The 21,405-nt window shown below is 41.5% G+C and overlaps 1 protein-coding gene across 6 annotated transcripts in view; it reads left to right on the top strand.

Annotated features, from left to right (window-relative positions):
- Positions 1 to 15,638: 15,638 nt before the first annotated feature.
- RAPH1 (Ras association (RalGDS/AF-6) and pleckstrin homology domains 1) overlaps positions 15,639 to 21,405 on the top strand; it is a 78,517-nt gene continuing 72,750 nt past the window's right edge. For all 6 annotated transcript variants that reach the window (XM_060782923.2, XM_067470137.1, XM_067470136.1 and 3 more), the window contains exon 1: positions 15,639 to 15,872. The gene's annotated coding sequence lies outside the window, so the exon portion shown is untranslated. The remainder of the gene's footprint in view (positions 15,873 to 21,405) is intronic.

Here is a 21,405-nt window from a genome sequence, read left to right as displayed (position 1 = left end):
TTGAATGAAAAGTAATGCCTCCACCTTCGTTCTCAACAGATGGCAGTACTGGTATGTGGCAGATACTGGCTTGTTCAGTAGATTCTCCTCTACAGTTCCATTTTGACAGGAAGCCTTAGCATTGAATGATTGTGTTGTTAAAATGCGAAGTATGGAAACCTGCGCTGTCAGTCAATGCGACTTAAGCAACGTGCAGTCATTGAATTCTTGACAGCAAAAGTTGTCACCCCAAAGGAGATTCATCAGAGAATGCAAGTTGTTTATGGTGATTGTGCTGATGTGAGTACTGTGCGTCATTGGGCAAGTAAGTTTAAAGATGTTGAGGTGGGAACATCTGACTTGTGTGACAAACAAAGAGTTGGACCTCCTGTGAAAGCAACCACCGAGTTTCACAAGCAAAAGGTTGACAGATTGGTTCAGGATGATCGTCATCAGTTTGGTTCAGGATGATTGTCGTATCACTCAGAGAGAAATTGCAAGCATAATCGGCATTTCATAAGAATTTATGGGTCACATTATTGTTTTGCTTGCCTATCGGAAGATCTGTGCACAATGGGTACCCAGGATGAGAGAACTGTGAGACGCTGGTTGCGGAAACAGAGTATCAATTTCTTCCGTGAAGGCTTCAGAAAACTTGTTCATCATTGGCAGAAAAATATCCAGTTGTCTGGTGATTATGTGGGAAAGTCAATAGTGGTAGTTAAAGAGCACATTCAAAGGATTATTTCTGAGTTTGATTTATTAAAATATTCACATTCAAACCCAAATAACAAAGGTGGAGGCAATATTTTCATTCAACCCTTGTAAAAGGCAAACTGAAGAGAGGAGGAGGTTTATATTCCTTGGGTTTGCCTCCAAACACTCTGACAATGAGAGTTTGTGCCACAGATGGTTTGTGCCTTACTTCTCTTCTGCTTTGGGACTAGAGATGGGAAGAAAATCCATAGGGTTGCAAGGCTATTCAATGCTAATCAAGGTGGTCAACTACAACATTCACACTTGCCTCCAACAGACGAGAGTTCTTTCTCCCACCCTGGACATTCCACAGATATATAAACCTCACTTGCCTAGTTTCCAAAGGACCTCACAATCTCTGAGGATGCCTACCATAGATGTGGGCTAAATGTCAGGAGAGAATGCCTCTGGAACATGGCCGTTCAGACCGGAAAACCCAACTTGAAGGCACATAAAAACAATAAAACAGTACTACTATTTAGGAATATAATTAACCCACAGATGTCTATCATAATTAGAGTATATCCAATCAAATGGTCAGTATATTGACTCTCTGGTCAATACTGTATTTCTTTGTAAAAGTATTTATAACACAAGAGCTTCACAAGAGCGTACAAGGTGGTCATGGGATTTCCATCCCATGAATCTAATAATACACCATTCCATAAAATGGAGAAGTTATTTTATTATTGTAAGTCCCAGAATCTTCCAACAAGCAAGGTTACTGTGCTTATGAAGGACACGTGGCCACCAGAATATTTAAGATCTGACCTTTGACCTTACTTGTGGAGTGATTGGCAGTTTCGTAATCCCCAAAATATTTTTTTCTAAACTCGGATGGCTGAACTGCCATCTGTCAGGGATGTTGTAGTTCCATCCTGCAGTGCAAAACCTGCAGGAGGATCACGACATGCAGATGGTAACACTGCTGTACTGTACATATTTCTATGTATGTGCCACAAAACTCTGAGATTCTTGACTCAGTCTCTGGTGATAGTTTGGGAGCAAATGGGGACAAAGAAGTTGCACTGAAATAAGATGGTGAGTAGGATACTGTCCGGAAGAAATGACCCAATCTCGATGGAAGTATGCTCTGAATGGGGCTTGAAGATACTCTGAAGGTTCATTCTTGGGACTCTTCAGGATTCTGCAATGTCCATGGAGTAATACAATTTCTTTAATTATGATTAAATATAAAATAATTATGATAATATAATTGTGATTCGATTACTGCAGAAACTAGGGGTGCTTTTTAGAGCACCTTCTACACTGCCATATAAAATCCAGATTATCTGTTTTGAACTGGATTATATGGCAGTGTAGACTCATATAATCCAGTTCAAATCAGATAATCTGGATTATCTGCTTTGATAATCTAAATTATATGGCAGTGTAGAAGAGACCTATGAGCTCATCTTATTGAAGAAAGAGAGGAAGATTTATGTGTTTATCTGCCTTCATGTTGCCTGTTGACTTACGCCAAACCATGAATTTCATACATAAAGGTTTCCTTAGGCAAGGAAACCTTTATGATATTCACATATACCACACATTTATTTGCATTCTGACAGAGGGCTTTTTAAATCTTTAATGGCTAAAAGAGAAAATTTCAGCATGTAACCAGGTAATAAGCAATACCTACATATTTACAGGTGTGTGCCCTTAAGTCACCAGTCAAGGAATGAATTTCATAGGATTTTCTTAGGCAAAGATTACTCAGGCCTCTTCTATCCTGTCCCATGTCCCAGGATCTGATCCCAAAATATCTGATTTAAACTGTATTAGATGAGTTTCCACTGCCAGATAATCTGGGATCAGATCCCGGTCTATAGGGGCAGTATAGAAGGGGCCTCAGAGGTAGTTTTGCCAGTTCTTTCCTCCGAAATATAGCCTACAGCACTTGGGATTTTTTGGAAGTCTCCCTTTCAGATACTAACCAGGGTTGACCCTGTTTACCTTCCAAGATCAAATGAGTCTGGAGCCTTTATGAATTAATGACATCCATGCTAGACTACTGAAATACAGTCATCATGGGGCAGCCTCTAAATGTGGGGCTACCCCTAAAAACATCTGAAGTCCTTGAAGCGAAATGAGGCTTCTGGGATGTTAGAAGCTAAAAGTAGTCAGAACACGTGTCGCCAATATTGGATGAGTTGCCCTTGTTTCTGAAACATTTCTGGTAATGGAATTGTGCTGGCATTGACTTGGAAATACTTTTACCCAGATCCATCTGGAGTATGCTGTGATTGTATTGATATTAATATTATGTTTCATTGATTTTAATATTGATGCTAATATTTTTATGCTGGCCAAATCCTGTGCATTGCTTTGCTATGGTTGGTTACTAGAATGATGACGTTTACCTTTAAAAAGACAGTTCAACTAAGGTGACTTTAAGTTATATACATTTTATATTTTATGTTGTGTGTTTTTCTAATGTATTATATTTTTATGTTTTCTTATTCAGGCCATATTGTATAATACAATCTATAAACAGTTTAAATAAATAAACAAAAACTCCTTCCAACTCTAATGCCTTTCCATTCTGAAAGGACCTAGATAAAAACAAAACCTAATGCAATTCAAAAAGCATTCAGAAGCTTTATTATATTATTTGATATATTAAAGGAATCTATCATCTATCTCTATCTATCTATCTATCTATCTATCTATTATTTTGGGAACTTAATGCACAATAATAGCTAGGCAAGGTGATAACGCCCTTGTTCAAATAGCCTCAACCATAAGAATTTCAGTCGCAGCCTTGACCACCAGACCAAGTGTTGTTGTTGTTGTTGTTGTTCTTGTTGTATGCCTTCAAGTCATTTACAATTTATGGCAACCTTTAGATGACTGTTTCACAGGGTTTTCTTGGCAAGATTTGTTCACATCGGTTTGCTTTTGCTTTTCTCTGAGGCTGGGAGCATGTGATTTGCCCAGTAAACTTCCATGGCCAAGTGAAGGTTCAAGCCTTGGTCTCCAGAGCTGTACTACACTGGCTCAGCAAGCTAATAGTATCTCAAAAATCTGTTATTCTATTAACAATAGGATGATAGCCAGGGTACAACTCCCAGAATCACCCTACACCAGTGTTTCTCAACCTGGAGGTCGGGACTTACCTGGGGGGGGGGTCGCGATGGGGTGTCGGAGGGGTCGCCAAAGACCATCAGGATACACAGTATTTTCTGCTGGTCATAGAAGTTCTGTGTAGGAAGTCTGGTCTAATTCTATCATTGGTGGGGTTGAGAATGCTCTCTGATTATAGGTGAACTATAAAGCCCAGCAACTACAACTCCCAAATGTCAAGGTCTATTTTCCCCAAACTCCAACAGTGTTCACATTTGGGCATATTGAGTATTCATGCCTAGTTTAGTCCAGATCTATCATTGTTTTAGTCCACAGTGCTTTCTGGAAACAGGTGAATTACAACTCCCTAACTCAAGGCCAATGCTCACCTAACCCTTTCATTATTTTTTGCTGGTCATGGGCATTCTGTGTGTCAAGTTTGGGTCAATTCAGAATGGGAGTTCAGAATGCTCTTTGATTGTAGGTGAACTATAAATCCCAGCAACTACAACTCCCAAGATCCAGAAAATGAAAATACATCCTGCCTATCAGATGTTTACATGACAATTCGTAACAGTAGCAAAATTCCAGTTATGAAGCAGCAACGAAAATAATTTTAGGGTTGGGGGTCACCACAACATGAGGAACTGTATTAAGGGGTTGTGGCGTTAGGAAGGTTGAGAATCACTGCCCTACACTGTACATTATGTACATTACTTAGACATTATGATGGAGGGAGCACCTTGGACACTTTAAAATGTGTTTTATGTATAAGAAATTTGTTTTCATGATCCAGTTAAGTCACACTGCTTTGAGCATGACCAGCAGCTGCTCTTAGGTGTGTCTTAGTCTATGCTGGGGATATAAATATATTCTAGACTTGGAGGGTGTTTATTCTTGCCTGGGCATTGCTTCACGGGGTGTGTCCTCTCATGCTTTGCTTGTCCAGCAGGCAAGTAGTTGAACATGGGCGTGCCCCTTGATCTGGCACCGCTTGACATGTTGCCCTTTGAGCAGGTTGGAAGCGGGCTCAAAGCTGCTCCGTGCCACACAGACAGGTGGGATATGACTGGGGTTACTTCTTTACTTCTGTTTTCCTTTAACCCATTGACTGAGTTTGAAAGAATCACTACCACTTTATGCTGAAGTTCATTTCAAATGCACAAAATACCCATTGACTTATTACACACACCGTAACACCCATATAATAAGGGTGCGTGTAACTACAAGACCAAGCTGGAAATCAGGAAATCCGCCTCTGCCAGGAACTTATTATTCAGTGACCTTGGACAGGTCTTTCCCCCTCTCTCCCTCCCTCCCTCCCTCCCTCCCTCAATTCCTGACATCTGCTGCATGCATAATGGAAGATAATACAATTGACCCTCCACATTTGCGGGATTACCTTTTGTGGATTTAATTATTCATGGGTTTTAATTATATATTCTCTCTAGGAATCTCCAGGTCCTCCAGCTTTCCAATGAAATGTTTTATTAAGTTCCCTGATACTCTGTAGACCAATCACAAACTGTAACAATGACAACAATGAATGTGCTTTGAACCAATAAGACTGCGGATCATAATTAGTACCAATCACAGCAATGTCTATTCTTTTCAAATGTCTATAAAATGCCGATGTCTGTAAATGTAACGGCATGGCAGATTTGGGCGAATTCCCCTGGCATTCTTTCTTGGCCGACAGAAGAAATAAATAGATCTCTGGTTCTGCCCTCCATTCTTTGTGTCTTCATTGGAATCTATTGGAGCTTGAAATGCTGAGTGAACCCCGAGATTTCAGTAAAAATAATGCCTTACTTCCAAATATGTCTGTTCCTTCTGTCTCCATTAATTTTCTCTTTGGTTGCTCAGTTCTGAGCATTGCAGTAACTTAGAACTTAGAGCAGAGGTGCTCAAACTTTTTAAACAGAGGGCCAGGTCACAGTCCCTCAAACTGTTGGAGGGCTGGATTATAATTTGGAAAAAAAAAACATGAATGAATTCCTAGGCACACTGCACACATCTTATTTGTAGTGCAAACCACTTTAAAACAGTACAATAATTAAAATGAAGAAGAATTTTAACAAATATAAACATATTAGTATTAGTACAATGGGAAGTGTGGGCTTGCTTTTGGCTGATGAGATAGGATTGTTATTGTTGTGTGCTTTCAAGTCGTTTCAGACTTAGGTTGACACTGAGTGAGGGCCAGGTAAATGACCTTGGAGGGCTGTATCCGGCCCCTGGGCCTTAGTTTGAGGACCCCTGACTTAGAGCATTCGGTTTAGGTATCTAAGGAAATAGGGTGGACAAAATCATCAAGGCAATGTGAAGACAACACATTGAAGATTCTAGGTGGAAATGATTTCCAGTTTCTCGTTCTCTGAAAAGCTAGGCTGAAAGAAAATTTCATGGTGGGGCAGAATTCTGATCTGAAGTTCTGATTTTACCCCCTCCCCAAAGTTACCTACTTCAAGCCCTTCCCCAAAACTCCCACTTTCTGGAAAACATTTGAAGCAAGCTATATTCTATTGTAGGTTTGGAAAATATATGGTCATCCTTAAATTTTCAGATTGCATCCCTTTTCAAAAAACTTATTTTGAGAAAAATAAACATAAAACGAAATCTACCAATAAACTAACACCATTGCAAAGCATTAAAACAGTGTATAATAAGCTGGACCTTAGGGAAGGCTGAGCGAAGGAAGATAGATGCTTTTGAATTGTGGTGTTGGAGGAAAATTCTGAAAGTGCCTTGGACCACAAGAAGATCCAACCAGTCCATACTTCAGGAAATAAAGCCCGACTACTCACTGGAGGGAAGGATAGTAGAGGCAAAGATGAAATACTTTGGCCACATCATGAGAAGAAAGGAAAGATTAGAGAAGATAATTATGCTGGGGAAATGGAAGGAAAAAGGAAGAGGGGCTGACCAAAGGCAAGATGGATGGATGGTATCCTTGAAGTGACTCTGAAGGAGTTGGGGGTGGTGACAGCCGACAGGGAGCTCTGGCGTGGGCTGATCCATGAGGTCACGAAGAGTCGGAAGTGACTGGACAAATAAACAACAATAATGTTTAACCTGGCCTCCAAAGTTAATGTCTAATTCAACCAAGTGCATCAATAGAGTGCTTGGTGCTTGTCTTCTTCACTCTGTTGGTGGATTGATTGTTTCTGCTTCCTCTACTACTGTCACCAGAATCTCTTTTGTTGTTGTGCAGTGTGTCTGCAAGTTGATTCTGAATTATGGCTACCTTCTCGTAGAGTTTCCTCAGCATGATTCATTTGAGAGGATGGTTGCCATTACCTTCTTGGGCTGAGAGAGTGCAATTTTCCCAACCACACTGACCGGCTGAACAGATATTCAGATTTTGGTCTCCCTGAGTCCTAATCCAGTCCTCAAACCACTGCACCACACTGGCTCCAGTTCCCTATCCCACTTCCTCCCTCCATAAATGTACTGGAGATGTTCTCAGGAAACTGTTTGGCACAAATCGCAGTGAGAGTTTCAGAAATGTTTTCCATCCCACATTCACCACAGAATTTGAGTAACCAGAAAAACAATTTGGGAATTTGGACAAAACATGTAATCTACTTACACCACTGAGAGCAAGCAGCAAAAATCTGCAACACATTTTAATCTTAAATGTTGTATACACTATCAAGGTAGCTGAAGAGATTTATAGGGAGTTGGTTTGCAAGATAAGGTAATTAAAGAATTATAAAAGAATGAACTCTTGCTAGTGTTGACACATGGTTATCGCTATTTCAAAGCAAGTTGCTGAGAGTGTGCAGCCCTTCAAATGCTTTTTTTTTGGGGGGGGGGGGTTGATCAGGTCTTTACTACCCAATAAAAAGTGGTAATGGGAGCTACCAATAAGGAAAATATCCATAGATATCCAAACATCCAAATGAATGTTAACACCAAGATTGAGATAGATCTTTATGAGGGTGTCCAATGTACCACCTCATCTAGTTTTGCAGATTTGAGTATTAAGGGATTTGGGACAATGTATCATCAATATGCAGATGACATTTACTTTGATTTATCTGACTCAGCAGTGGCCATTTATGCCCTGAGACCAATGGTCCCCAAACTCTGACTCCTTCTCACAGAATCCTTCTTCATTGGCTTATGGGAACTGAAGTCCAGAACACTGGGAGGACAGGAATTAGGAATCATTGCATTGGACAGAGCAGTGGGTGCAGTTAGGTAGGGTAAAGGGTAGTCAATTTTGGAAAGAGATGCGCTTTGTAGGTGGAAAATCCTTGCAGATACTGGTTACTGTGCTTGGATTCCACTTTAACTACCTTGTTTGTGGGAATGACTGTTTGGTCAGAGACACCAGAGGAGACTTCTCTGGCTGAAAATTCCAAAGGTCCCTTCTCTCAATGGCCAATCCCAAGTTCACATAGAATGTTGCCATGGCAGTTAAAATGGAATGATAGAGCTATAATTGTATGGTGTGAAAGGCTTCTAAACCTAGTTAGGTAGTCTTCCTGTTCTGGATGGGAATGTACTTCCCCTATAATGCAAGGAAGGATGAAACAGACAAAATCTGGATTACTTGGCCTCATCTATTATTGGCTCTGACTTTCCTTTTGGTGGCTGCCCTGCCATATCAGTCCTGATGAAGTCATGAGGAGACAGGAAAGCCTAGAGAAGACAATTATGCTGGGGAAAGTGGAAGGCAAAAGGAAGAGGGGCCGACCAAGGGCAAGATGGATGGATGGCATCCTTGAAGTGACTGGACTGACCTTGAGGGAGCTGGGGGTGGTAACAGCTGACAGGGAGCTCTGGCGTGGGCTGGTCCATGAGGTCACGAAGAGTCGGAGACGACTGAACGAATGAACAACGAAGTCTGTCACTGTGATTAAAATATTCCTCTTGATTTGTAAAGCTACAAAAGCCAAGAATCAGGTTGTCTTTCTCTCAGGTTGTTAGGAAGAAAGATTTGTTTTTCAAGTTGTTGGATGTGAGGAACTGGCAATTATGATTATTTTTCCTTCAGTGTACCAGGAAATAGAACAATGTTAGTGTCCATTGGCTACAATTTTCTTTACTTTACTTTACTTTTCTGGAAACCCACCAGGGACTGGCAGCCAGTGGATCATGAAGTGGCGCATGTCCAAGAACCATTACTTTGAGAAGCATTGACCTAGATGAATGGTTCCCAACCTTTTTTTTTTTTTTTACCAGGGACCACTTTGACCAGGGACCAATTTGGCCAGGGACCAGTTTGACCAGGGCCCAGTTGACTAGGGACCACTTTGACCAGGGACCAGTTGACCAGGGACCACTTTGATCAGGGACCACTCTCCAACATTAGTACCCAAAGGGTTAAGAATCAGTTTTTGGTCAACTTTAGATTCGGTTTGGGGTGCTGATTCAGAAAATTGCATTGGATAGACCAAAAACATATGCCATGGTCAGCGACAGGGAAGGAGTGGCAGGCGGTGCGAAAAAAGTGAAAATAAAATATATTAAATAAATTAAATAAAGAAGGAGGCCCACTGACCAGATTTTCGTCCTTGCAGCCCACTGGTGGTCCGCGACCCACTGACCTAGACAACTCAGGCCTTTGTAAAGTGAATTCTCTATTGTGATTCACAGAAACACAGTATTTCCCAGATATGCAGCTTACATATCAGTGGGGCAGTGATTTTTAGTGTGGCTGTAAAAGGAGCTGCTGTCCAAGGTGCTTGACTCCACCTCCAAATGGATTCAGCACCTTAGATAGATCCCATAAAATCTGGAGCAAATTGATCACCCCACTGACATGAGAACTGTCAGCCAGTCCTTCATTGAAATCTGGGGAATTCTCCCTGGAGATGGCTTTCTGCCACTGTCTCTAAACTCACCTGCTTGGAAAGGCATTTTACTGATCACTGATATTGCATCCCCCCTGCTGATGTGATTTTGATGATACGCATTATAATAATTTATTGATCGATTTCACTGTAACTTTAGTTTTGACTATTGTAAATTGCCCTGAGTCCTTATTATAAAAATAAATTTACATTATTTTAAATGGAGTCTAGATGTTCCCATATTCTCTACTTCAGGTGTTAGAGGATGACAATCTCCTCCTCCTCCAGCTGTTCCAGCACCGGGATTGTGGCGCAGCTGGCTGAGTGTCAGCTGCATTAAGATCACTCTGACCAAAAGGTCATGAGTTCGAAGCCAGCCCGGGCTGGAGTGGGTGTCCAGCCATTGTGTAGCCCGTTGTCGACCTTTGCAACCCGAAAGACAGTTGCATCTGTCAAGTAGGAAAATAAGGTACCACCTTAAAGTGTGGGAGGCTGAATTTAACTAATTTATGAGGCCATAAAGAAAGAAGACTCCGGGGAATGTGGAATGCGGAAGAACTTCATCGGTGTCGTTGATGGACGATGAAAAGCAGCAGCACCCCTGGCGGCCAGAAAAAAAGTTAAATAGCCTTTGTCTGTCAAATGTTGTTTGTCAAACTGGCATTGAATGTTTGCCATATATGTGTTTACTGTAATCCACCCTGAGTCCCCTGCGGGGTGAGAAGGGCGGAATATAAGAACTGTAAATAAAATAAAATAAATAAATAAATTCCTCTTCTTTTTCTTTTATGGAACTCAGAATGTAAAATTCTGTTTTTCAAACTCCAATCCAGAAGTCAAGACCTCAAAATTTCCTCTAAATGTTTTGTCTGGAGATAAATTTATCTTGCCTAGTTGGGCAACCCTGGGCAAGTCACATATTCCTAACTTCAGAAAATCTCATGATAGGGTTGCTTTAGGAAACAACGTAAATACACACAATAAGAAAATGTTGTGTTTAAACCTGCTCTTGGTTTCATGGTTTGAAAAGTAGATTGTTGCTGTGGTCTGTTTTTATGTTTGATGCATTTAATATGAAAGTTGATTGTGCTGCTTTGCACTCTTGCTGTTGTTTAATTTTAAATGGAGGGAAAGATACTAGAGACAAAATTGAAATACTTTGGCCACATCATGAGGAGACAGGAAAGCCTAGAGAAGACAATTATGCTGGGGAAAGTAGAAGGAAAAAGGAAGAGGGGCCGACCAAGGGCAAGATGGATGGATGGCATCCTTGAAGTGACTGGACTGACCTTGAGGGAGCTGGGGGTGGTGACGGCCGACAGGGAGCTCTGGCGTGGGCTGGTCCATGAGGTCACGAAGAGTCGGAGACGACTGAACGAATGAACAACAATAATGTAATGCGGCGGCATCATTGAGATCAATTCATGTGAGCAGTAAGGTCACTAGGTTAGGTGCCTTCCTCATGGCACGAAAGACCTCCTTTCATACCAGACCACAATATTGCAGCTGAAATGCCAGAAAATTTTACAAAATCAGCAACTACAAAAAAACAGGATCATCAAAAACAATAGTGTGTAATACAGGCAGTTGAAACCATATGACCTTGAAATAAATTATTTTGTATACACTTTGCACTGGATTACATGAGTCTACACTGCCAGATGATCCAGTTCAAAGCAGATAATCTGGACTTTAAACAGCTGTGTGGAAGGGGCCTATGTGGTCTTTCAATTCTCCAACAATATTCTTTTGATTTCATTGTGACACTGTGATGGATGTAATATTTTAATTAGGTTTATTCTAGTTTTTGACATTAATGGCTCATCAACCTAAGTTTGCTTTTGCTAACAGTGCAGGCTTCTTGCTCAAGGTCATCCAATACTAATGCAGTATTGAGATATCAAACAATAGTACTGTGTGTCATTTTGTAAAAAAAAACAAACCCAAACAAACCTGTATATGAAAATATTCAACCATGACAGGCTTCTGAAATATGTATGGCACTTTTAATGAAAGAACTGAGGCAACATCAACACTGTCATATAAAATCCAGATTATCTGCTTTGAACTAGATTATATGGCACTGTAGACTCATATAATCCAGTTCATAGCAGATAATGTGGATTATCTGCTTTGATAATCTGGATTATATGGCATTGTTGATCCAGCCTGAGCGCAAGGCAGCCAAAGTTATTTTGTACAGTAGAAAACCTATTTAACAAGTGGTTATCCTTGTTAATTAAATTAGTAGTGTGCTGTTAAAATGGCTTGCTGTGGCATTAATCAAATCAATTTATTTCTTCTAATTTTCCTAATGCATCTAATCAAGTCTTTGTGCAAAGTGTATACAAAATGATTGATTTCAGGAACGCTGATGCTACTGTGCGCTTTCAAGTCATTTCTGATTTATGGAGACCCTAATGTGATCTTTGACGGGTATGTATGCCTGGAGCTGAGTTGCCTAAGGTCACTCCTGGTGCACCCATACTGTAGGGTTAATGCAGTTCGACACCACTTGAACTGCCATGGCTCAATGCTATGGAGCCCTGGGAGACATAGTTTGGTGAGGCACCAGCCCTCTTTGGCAGTGAAGGCTAAAGATGCTATAATATATATGTTCCAGAATTCCATAGCATTGAACCATAACAGCAAAAGTGGTATCAAACTGTCTTAATTTGACAGTGTAGATCAGGCATGAGCAAACGCTTTTGCCTTGGGGCTGGATGGGGGGTTGACTGAGAGGGTTGGGCTGGGAAGGAGGATGGCCGGGCACGCGCTGGATGAGCCAGGGAGGGAGAGGATGGGGGTAGGGCAGGGCAGGGCCCGGGTCATCCTCAGGTTGTCCTCTTGGCATAATAATAATAATAATAATAATAATAATAATAATAATGGCTTCTGCAAGTGAAACAAACAATAGAAGAAGAGAAACACGCACTGGCAGATTATGTGAAAGGCAGTCAAGAACCAACATTTAGGGAAGTCAATTGTAGTAAACTGCTTGAAGTGCAAAAGACAAAGAGGGAATACCATAAAAACACAATCCAGAGCAGAAAAGAAAACTGGCAAAAGAAGGCTCTCCACAGACAGTTCCTGGGAAAAATTGAGAGCCAAATTGACAAAGAAAAAACATGGCTGTGGCTCACGAATGGAACTCTAAAAAGGAGACAGAGGGCCTGATTCTGGCAGCCCAAGAACAAGCCAGAATACCACCAAAGCCAGAATTGAAAAGTCAACGCCAGATCCCAAATGTAGACTCTGCAAGGAAGCAGATGAAACAATAGATCACATCCTGAGCTGCTGCAAGATCACGCAGACATACTATAAGCAGAGGCACAACACAGTTGCTCAGATGATTAATTGGAACTTGTACCACAAATACCATCTGCCTGCGACAAAGAACTGGTGGGATCACAAGCCGAAAAAGTTACAGAGAATGAACACGACAAACTCCTCTGGGACTTCCAGATTCACGCGTTGCTGTGGCCCAGTCTGGTGATCTGGAAAATAAAGTAACTACAACTCCCAAATGCCAAGGTCTATTTTCCCCAAACTCCATCTGTGTTCACATGGGCATATTGAGTATTCGTGCCAAGTTTGGTCTAGATCCTTCATTGTTTGAGTCCACAGTGCTTTCTGGATGGAGGTGAACTACAACTCCAAAACTCAAGGTCAATGCCCACCAAACCCTTCTAGTGCTTTCTGTTGATCATGGGAGTCCTCTGTGCCAAGTTTGGTTCAATTCCATTGTTGGTGGAGTTCAGAATGCTCTTTGATTGTAGGTGAACTATAAATCCCAACAACTGTTGTTCATTCGTTCAGTCGTCTCCGACTCTTCGTGACCTCATGGACCAGCCCACGCCAGAGCTCCCTGTCAGCCGTCACCACCCCCAGCTCCTTCAAGGTCAGTCCAGTCACTTCAAGGATGCCATCCATCCATCTTGCCCTTGGTCGGCCCCTCTTCCTTTTGCCTTCCACTTTCCCCAGCATAATTGTCTTCTCTAGGCTTTGCTGTCTCCTCATGATGTGGCCAAAGTACTTTAACTTTGTCTCTAGTATCCTTCCCTCCAGTGAGCAGCCGGGCTTTATTTCCTGGAGGATGGACTGGTTGGATCTTCTCGCAGTCCAAGGCACTCTCAGCACTTTCCTCCAACACCACAATTCAAAAGCATCGATCTTCCTTCGCTTGGCCTTTCCTAAGGTCCAGCTCTCACATCCGTAGGTTACTACAGGGAATACCATGGCTTTGACTAGGCGGATCTTTGTTGCCAGTCTGATGTCTCTACTCTTTACTATTTTATCGAGACTGGACATTGCTCTCCTCCCAAGAAGTAAGCGTCTTCTGATTCCCTGGCCACAGTCTGCATCTGCAGTAATCTTTGCACCTAGAAATACAAAGTCTGTCACGGCCTCCACATCTTCTTCCTTTATTTTCCAGTTGTCAGTCATTCTTGTTGCCATAATCTTGGTTTTTTTGACGTTTAGCTGCAACCCGGCTTTTGCGCTTTCTTCTTTCACCTTGAATAGAAGGCTCCTCAGCTCCTCCTCGCTTTCGGCCATCAGAGTGGTGTCATCTGCATATCTGAGGTTGTTAATGTTTCTTCCAGCAATTTTCACCCCAGCTTTGCATTCATCAAGCCCCGCACATCGCATGAACCAATCTTGAACCAGTCTGTTGTTCCGTGGTCAGTTCTGACTGTTGCTACTTGGTCCTTGTACAGATTCCTCAGGAGAGAGACAAGGTGGCTTGGTATGCTCATCCCACCAAGAACTTGCCACAGTTTATTATGATCCACACAGTCAAGGCTTTAGAATAGTCAATGAAGCAGAAATAGATGTTTTTCTGAAACTCCCTGCCTTTCTCCATTATCCAGCGGATATTGGCAATCTGGTCTCTCGTTCCTCTGCCTTTTCTAAACCCAGCTTGAACATCTGGCAACTCTCGCTCCATGTATTGCTGGAGTCTTCCTTGCAGGATCTTGAGCATTACCTTACTGGCATGAGAAATAAGGGCCACTGTACGGAAGTTGGAGCAGTCTTTCGCATTTCCCTTTTTTGGTATGGGGATATAAGTTGATTTTTTCCAGTCTGATGGCCATTCTTGTGTTTTCCATATTTGCTGGCATATGGCATGCATCACCTTGACAGCATCATCTTTTAAGATTTTAAACAGTTCAGCTGGGATCCCGTCGTCTCCTGCTGACTTGTTGTTAGCAATGCTTCTTAAGGCCCATTCAACCTCACTCCTCAGGATGTCTGGTTCTAATTTACTCACCACACGGTCAAAACTATCCTCGATATTATTATCCTTCCTCTACAGATCTTCTGTATAGTCTCGCCACCTTCTCTTGATCTCTTCAGCTTCTGTTAGGTCCCTGCCATCTTTGTTTCTTATCATACCAATTTTTGCCTGAAATTTACCTCCAATGTTTCTAATTTTCTGGAAGAGGTCTCTTGTCCTTCCTATTCTGTTGTCTTCTTCCACTTCCATGCATTGCTTATTTAAAAATAGTTCCTTATCTCTTCTGGCTAACCTCTGGAATTGCTACAACTACAACTCCCAAATGACAAAATCAAATTTTTTGAGTGAAGGACATACATTGGGTTATTAGGTGCCTTGTGTCCAAATTTGGTGTCAATTCGTCCAGTGGTTTTTGAGTTCTGTCAATCCCACAAACGAACATTACATTTTTATTTATATGGATAGATTCCCATCCAAACCCAAGTAACGAAGGTGGGGGCATCATATAATCGTTATTTAATTTTTTTTTAAAATCGTCTTGCCAGAATGAACTCTACACATGTTCAGAGGGAATCCGCTCCAGAAAAGAAAAGAAGGGGGAGGGCCTTTCTTTGAAAGCAGAGGGAGGAGCCGCCTTTGCTTTGAATGGCGCTGGGCTGCCAAAGAGGCTCCTGCAGCAGCAGCAAGCAGTAGCAGCGGAGGGAGGAGGAGGGAAGAGCGGAGTAGTGCGCGAGGAGCTTGGAGGGAGGTGCGCGAGGAGCTTGGAGGGAGGGGCGCGAGGCCGGCCTGCCTGCCTGCCTGCCTGCTCGCGCGCCCGCCGGAAGTGAGCGCCGCCGCCGCTGCCGCTGTGCCTTTTTCTGTGGCAGGAAAAAAAAGCCCGGCCGGCGGCTGGCTGACTGACTGACTGACTGACTGACTGAGGAGGAGAAGGAAGGGGAGTCTCCTCAGGAGGGCCTCCAACAAAACCGGGGCGCCGAGAGGAGAGAGAAAGAAAGAAAGAAAGAAGAGGAGGAGGAGCCGCCGCCACAGTGAGTGCCCGCTTCTCCGTCTTCCTTTCCCAGCAAAGCCGCCGCCACCACACCTTCTCCCACCACCATTTTCCCAGAGTCCCGCCCTTCTTTCGGGAGGGAGGAAAGGGAAGGGAAGGAGAGGAAGGAGGGGGGGTCCCTTTCGCAGTGTCTCGGCTCTCAAAGGGGGGTTGTGTGTGGAGGCTCTGTTTGTGCCTGAGGGGTGTGGGGTGTGGGGGTCTCCTTCTCTGCCTCTCTCTTTCTTCCTGGGCCTCTGAGGGGGGCGGGAAGGGAGAGTCTCCTGTGTGGACATGGATTCTGCTTTCTCTGGTTGCTCCCTTGCTTTCCTGTTCCAACCCTGTGTTTGGGGAAGGGGGAGGGAAGAGCAGCAGTAGTATATACTACACCTTGAGGTTTGGTTCTAGGGCCAGAACCCGTCTCCTTGCTTACAACGGTGTATTAAAATGGTCTCCCTTTCTACAAAATGTCACATTAAGGACCCCTACCACACAGCACATTCTTTTCCATATGGCAATGTGGACTCAGATAATCAAAGTGGATTATCCTGCCTTGATATCCTGGGTTATATGGCTCTGTGCCTGCTGTTCTTTTCAAGCCGTGGATATGGAGGGGCGGCTGTTGAGAACGCTTTGGCTTTACTCCACCCTAACTAAGCTGCTCCTTCAGATCCATGAGTGAAGGAGGCATAGACAAGCCGGGTCTGTGTGAGAGAGTGTGTGTCTGAGGCTAGTGGGAGGCTCCCTGTCTCTTGCTCTATTTGAGGTGCAAGGAGGGGAAGGGCAGGGCTGGGTTGTGTGCTGGGTGTGTATCTGTATGGAAATCCTTGGATCGCCAAGCAAGGAGCCAACCATTTCTCCATTGGGAGAAACGAGGAGGGGGCAGCTCTCATCCAGGCTGCATGAGAGGAGGGGAAAGGGTGGGCTTGCGACAGAAAAAGCAGCATCCCATCCCTTGGATCCACCCTGTCTCTGGGCCCTTCCACACAGCCAGAAAAATCAAGGCAGATAATCCACAGTGTCTGCTTTGAAGTGGGTTATCTGAGGCCCCTTCCACACAGTTGAATAAAATCCCGCATTTTCCGCTTTGAACTGGAATATATGGCAGTGTGGATTCAGATAATCCAGTTCAAAACAGATATTGTGGGATTTTCTTCCTTGATATTCTGTGTGGAAGGGCCCTCAGATAACCCAGTTCAAAGCAGATCATGTGGGGTTTTATTCACATGTGTGGAAGGGGCCGGAGTCCACACTGCCACATAATCCAGTTCAATGTGGATTTTATACAGCTGTGTGGAAGGGGCCTCTCTTTCCTGCTGGAATCAGTTAAGCACCAGCTGTGTGAAAAGGGGGAAAAGGAAGGAAGGGTTGGTCTGCAGTCCTTGTTAGCCCTCCCCTCTGAAATCTCCCTCAATAGCGTTCTCCAGGATTGCTGTCAAATAGTCAGAGATTTGTGTATAAAAATAGGAAAGCAAATATCGCTGAGCCGAAGCTTCGGCATCAATTTAAGGCTGCAAGAGGAAGGATTGTGTCTGAATGCAGGGAGGCATTCAGACAGTTGTCAGTTCCAACAGACTCCACCCCATAATCCCTCTCTACAGGCATATGCAAATCCGTGTGGAATAATTCATGAACGCTCAACAAATTAAGAACTGGGTGTTAAGGGCTACCAAGTGTTGATTGGTGTGAAATCAATGTTTCCTTTTGAAATGTGGATAATTCGAAGTATAGTGGGCTGACGTGTGAGTGAGGAATCTTGCAGGCACAGCTGGTGGCTTCCATTAAAATGAAGAGAGACTAGGAATGTGTAGTGGAAATAGGACTGTTGCTATTCCAGAGAGTCTATTTTGTTGGAGATGATTGCCCAGCAGTATTTGTTCTTGGCAACCTAGCCTTTTTTTAAGATTGTCTTTTTTGTACAAGAAGAAATCAAACCATTTTAATGTGATTTGTGTCTTTTCTTAATTAAGTCTAGTTGTGTAACATAGAATATGTTAAAGTTAAAGTCTGGAGATTCCGTGAGGCTACCTAATATATTTGAAAGTCTGAAAGTAAATATTTTGCACAATTTCTAATATTTCAGTGATACTGTTTTTAATAAATTTTGTATGGCCAATTGACTCCAAAAGAGACAATTAGAATTGAGTGTATTAGGATGAATGATGATATTTCAAACTGATAAGACTAAATATTCCAGAACAAAAGGAATTTCACCCCAGATGGGCCATAATTAGATTATCACATTTTTTCTAGTTCATTTGTAGCTAATAATATGTGATTACACTTTTAATAAATATCCATTTTGATTATTAAAATGGGGCCCATTTTAATGAAACCAAACATGTGTAGCAAGACACAGAGAAGTATCCTATGTGAATAGTTTGTTTCCTCTGCATGTAGCCTGTTAAATTATAACTTTCTGCATGCTGAACAAGCCCTTGTAAATGAAAGAGGTTGAGAAGTAGAAGAATGTGGAAAAATGCTGAATCAGAATAAAGGGTCTTGGTGTCTTTTCTCCAATGACTAAATGTAACTGTGTTGGCTGTTCATGTGCCAGTTTCTCTTTAGGGGTATGCATGCAGAATATAGAGCTAATTGCTTTAGCATGCTTCAGTTGGCATGTAGCTCTCCTATGTATGTCACACTGGTTCCTAATGGAGTTTCCAAGAACAAGCAAGTATAAGGCGACAGTTCTTGGGAAGTATTTTGCTATCTGTGACCTTTCGCATATGAAGAGGCAGTATTGCTCAGAATTGAGCTGTTATCCTTTTTTGTTTGTTTGGCAGCAAATTAAAAACCACATTGAGTCAACATGTCCATACATTGGCTGTGATTATAGGAATCAATTCTGGATTCTACCCTAACTATATGGGTATTCAACTGTTTGTTAATTTTGTTTGTTGAATTAATATACTCGGCATATTAATACATTTAAACTATATGTGTCTTGTAATTATCCTGTCTTTGATGAGGTTATTTATTGGCAGGAGAGAATGTCATAAATATGAGAATATACTGTATTTAGTGATCAGGAACAAGTGCATCCTTCTTCAAAGGGCAGTTTGGAATGGTTATAAATTGATATAGCAAGAAATGGGGGATAGCCAATTAATACTGGGTGCTGAGGCTATATTTTAGAAGAAGGACCTAGTTAAACTACCTCTGAGGATTCCTTGCTTAAGAAAATCCTGAGAGGTCCATGAGGCTGTTGTAAGTTGACTGGTGACATGAAAGCACATACACACGTACATCTTTTCTCATATTCATAAGTCTTCAAAGATTAATAGAACAAACAGGCTAGATCCAAAATAATTGCTCTATAGTTTAATACTTTCCCCCTAGTTTCTCATCATAGAATAATAGAGTTGGAAGAGACCACATGGGTCATCTAGTCCGACCCCCTGCCATGCAGGAAAAGCACAATCAAAGTACCCCTGACAAATGGCCATCCAGCTTCTGTTTAAATTAGCTTCCAAGGAAGACGCTTCCACCACACGCCGATGCAGAGAGTAAAAAGCATGCTTCTCTTCTTTTTGCTTTTCATGTTCTTCAGTATCTTCACCATATGTTAAGAATTCTCAAATGATGTATCTTTCACTCACACACCTTTTGTTGTCATTCTTGTTGCTTTCTTATCTTTCAAGCATCGTTTCAGAACACAGCAGCATCCAGTCTTAGTGACTACAGATGTGCCAGTCACACACCCTCAAGTAGCATGGCACATACATTTCATAATGTATAGTCATTGGTTGTTCTTCCCATTTTAATTAGTAGCTATTGCTGCATTTTAATTGACTATTTTATAATAGAATTGGGCTCTTTGTGATTTTTATAAGTGTTGTCTTATGTTAATTCATATTGCTGCTGTCATAAATATTGATGTATTTTATGTGTTTTTATGGTACTATTGGGTGCTGTTCTGTAAGCTGCCCCAAGTCCCTTCTGGGAGATGGTGGCAGGATATAAAGTTGTTGTTGTTGTGGCAGGATATAAAGTTGTTGTTGTTGTTGTTGTTGTTGTTGTTATTCATCTTGCAATTTCTTCATACTAAGACAAAACATTTTAATGATCATTTCTATTTATAATATACTCTTTCACTATCCGATCCATATAAAGTTTAAAGAAGCATATCAGCAAGTTGGAGTGTGGCTAGAGAAATTTTTAAAAGATAATGAAATGTCAGGGAACTAAATCCCAGTGTGGGATAATTGAGGAAACTGAATATATCTAGTTTGGAGAAAAGATTATTGAAACATAATAGGACAAACATGTTTAAATATCTTAAGAGCTATCAAAACGGAAAAGGAAGCAACCCTATTTTCTTTGCTTCATAAAGCATAGGACCCAAACCAGTAGATTCAGATCACAAGAAAGAAAAGTCTGATTAAACAACTTGACAAAGCTGGACTGGATTAGCTTTGGGATACCTTCTAATTCTATCATTCTGCGATTCTATAAACTTTCTTACCCAAGAGGTGTTTACCAGGCAAGTTTCAGCAGTCAGTTTTTATGTAGATTATAAGTGCTACTCTTGATATAAAACGTGTTAACTATTGTAGGTCAATCTTTGCTGTCTCTAGGGGCTTTGCTGGCGTCCACAAAAACCTAGGCTGAAATGCATGTGTCTCAAAGGTACTCTTCCTATTTTTTTTTCTTATACTGAAACAGACTAACACAGTTATCTTCTTAAAAATTATACCAGGTACAGCTTGACTTTGTTGGAAAAAGTTGATCACTTACAGAAATGACCTTTATAAGGTAAAAAAGTATAAGCACTCATATAATCTGGTATTTTCTAAAACAAACTCTCTTTTTGTTCTATACTTTCATGCCATTAACTATTTTGAGAGTGTACTTTACATCACATTTTGAATTTTCAAAGATGAATGCTAGGGTATCATTCTTGTCAAATTATCTGTGGCTTTATAGCCTGCCTACCTTCATCCAATTTATGCCTGTAAACTGGCTCCACATCACTATATCATATTTATCATCTTGAGTGTCTACTTCCTGTTCTCTTTATGTGTTGCCATATTGAGCTAGTAAATTATAAATGTTTTCAAGCCAATTTATTTCTACCATCCCGTTGAATTATCAGTATGTTTATAATTTGTTAAATAACAAATGTTTTTGTTGAAGCCAGAGTATATGATTACATTGTATTGTTAGATAAAAGAAAGGATGTATGTATCAAGCTTTTAAAGATACTAGCATCACATAATTTTTATTTAGTATTGTTCATGGTTTCATTTTCTTATATAATGCCTCAGATTGCAGAAGCAAACCCCCTCTGAACAAATCTTGCCAAGAAAATCTCACTATAGGTTTGTCTTAGGGTTGCCATAAGTTGGAAATGAATCAAAGACATAACAACAAAGTACGTCGTCTTCAAAAGACCTTGTTGGTCTCTATGTGTGAGGATGAGTAGGAGTTTTATGCTATAACTAGTTATATAAACCAGCATTTTTGTTTGTACTTCATATATTTCTAAACAAAAAATTGCATGCTAATTAAGTTGGCATAAGCGTTAAAATGTT

Source organism: Anolis sagrei, chromosome 1 (assembly GCF_037176765.1).
Source record: "Anolis sagrei isolate rAnoSag1 chromosome 1, rAnoSag1.mat, whole genome shotgun sequence".
In the NCBI taxonomy this organism is placed as follows: domain Eukaryota; kingdom Metazoa; phylum Chordata; class Lepidosauria; order Squamata; family Dactyloidae; genus Anolis; species Anolis sagrei.
The sequence above is the reverse complement of the archived record's forward strand: the minus strand, read 5'-3'. Positions and strand labels throughout refer to the sequence as shown.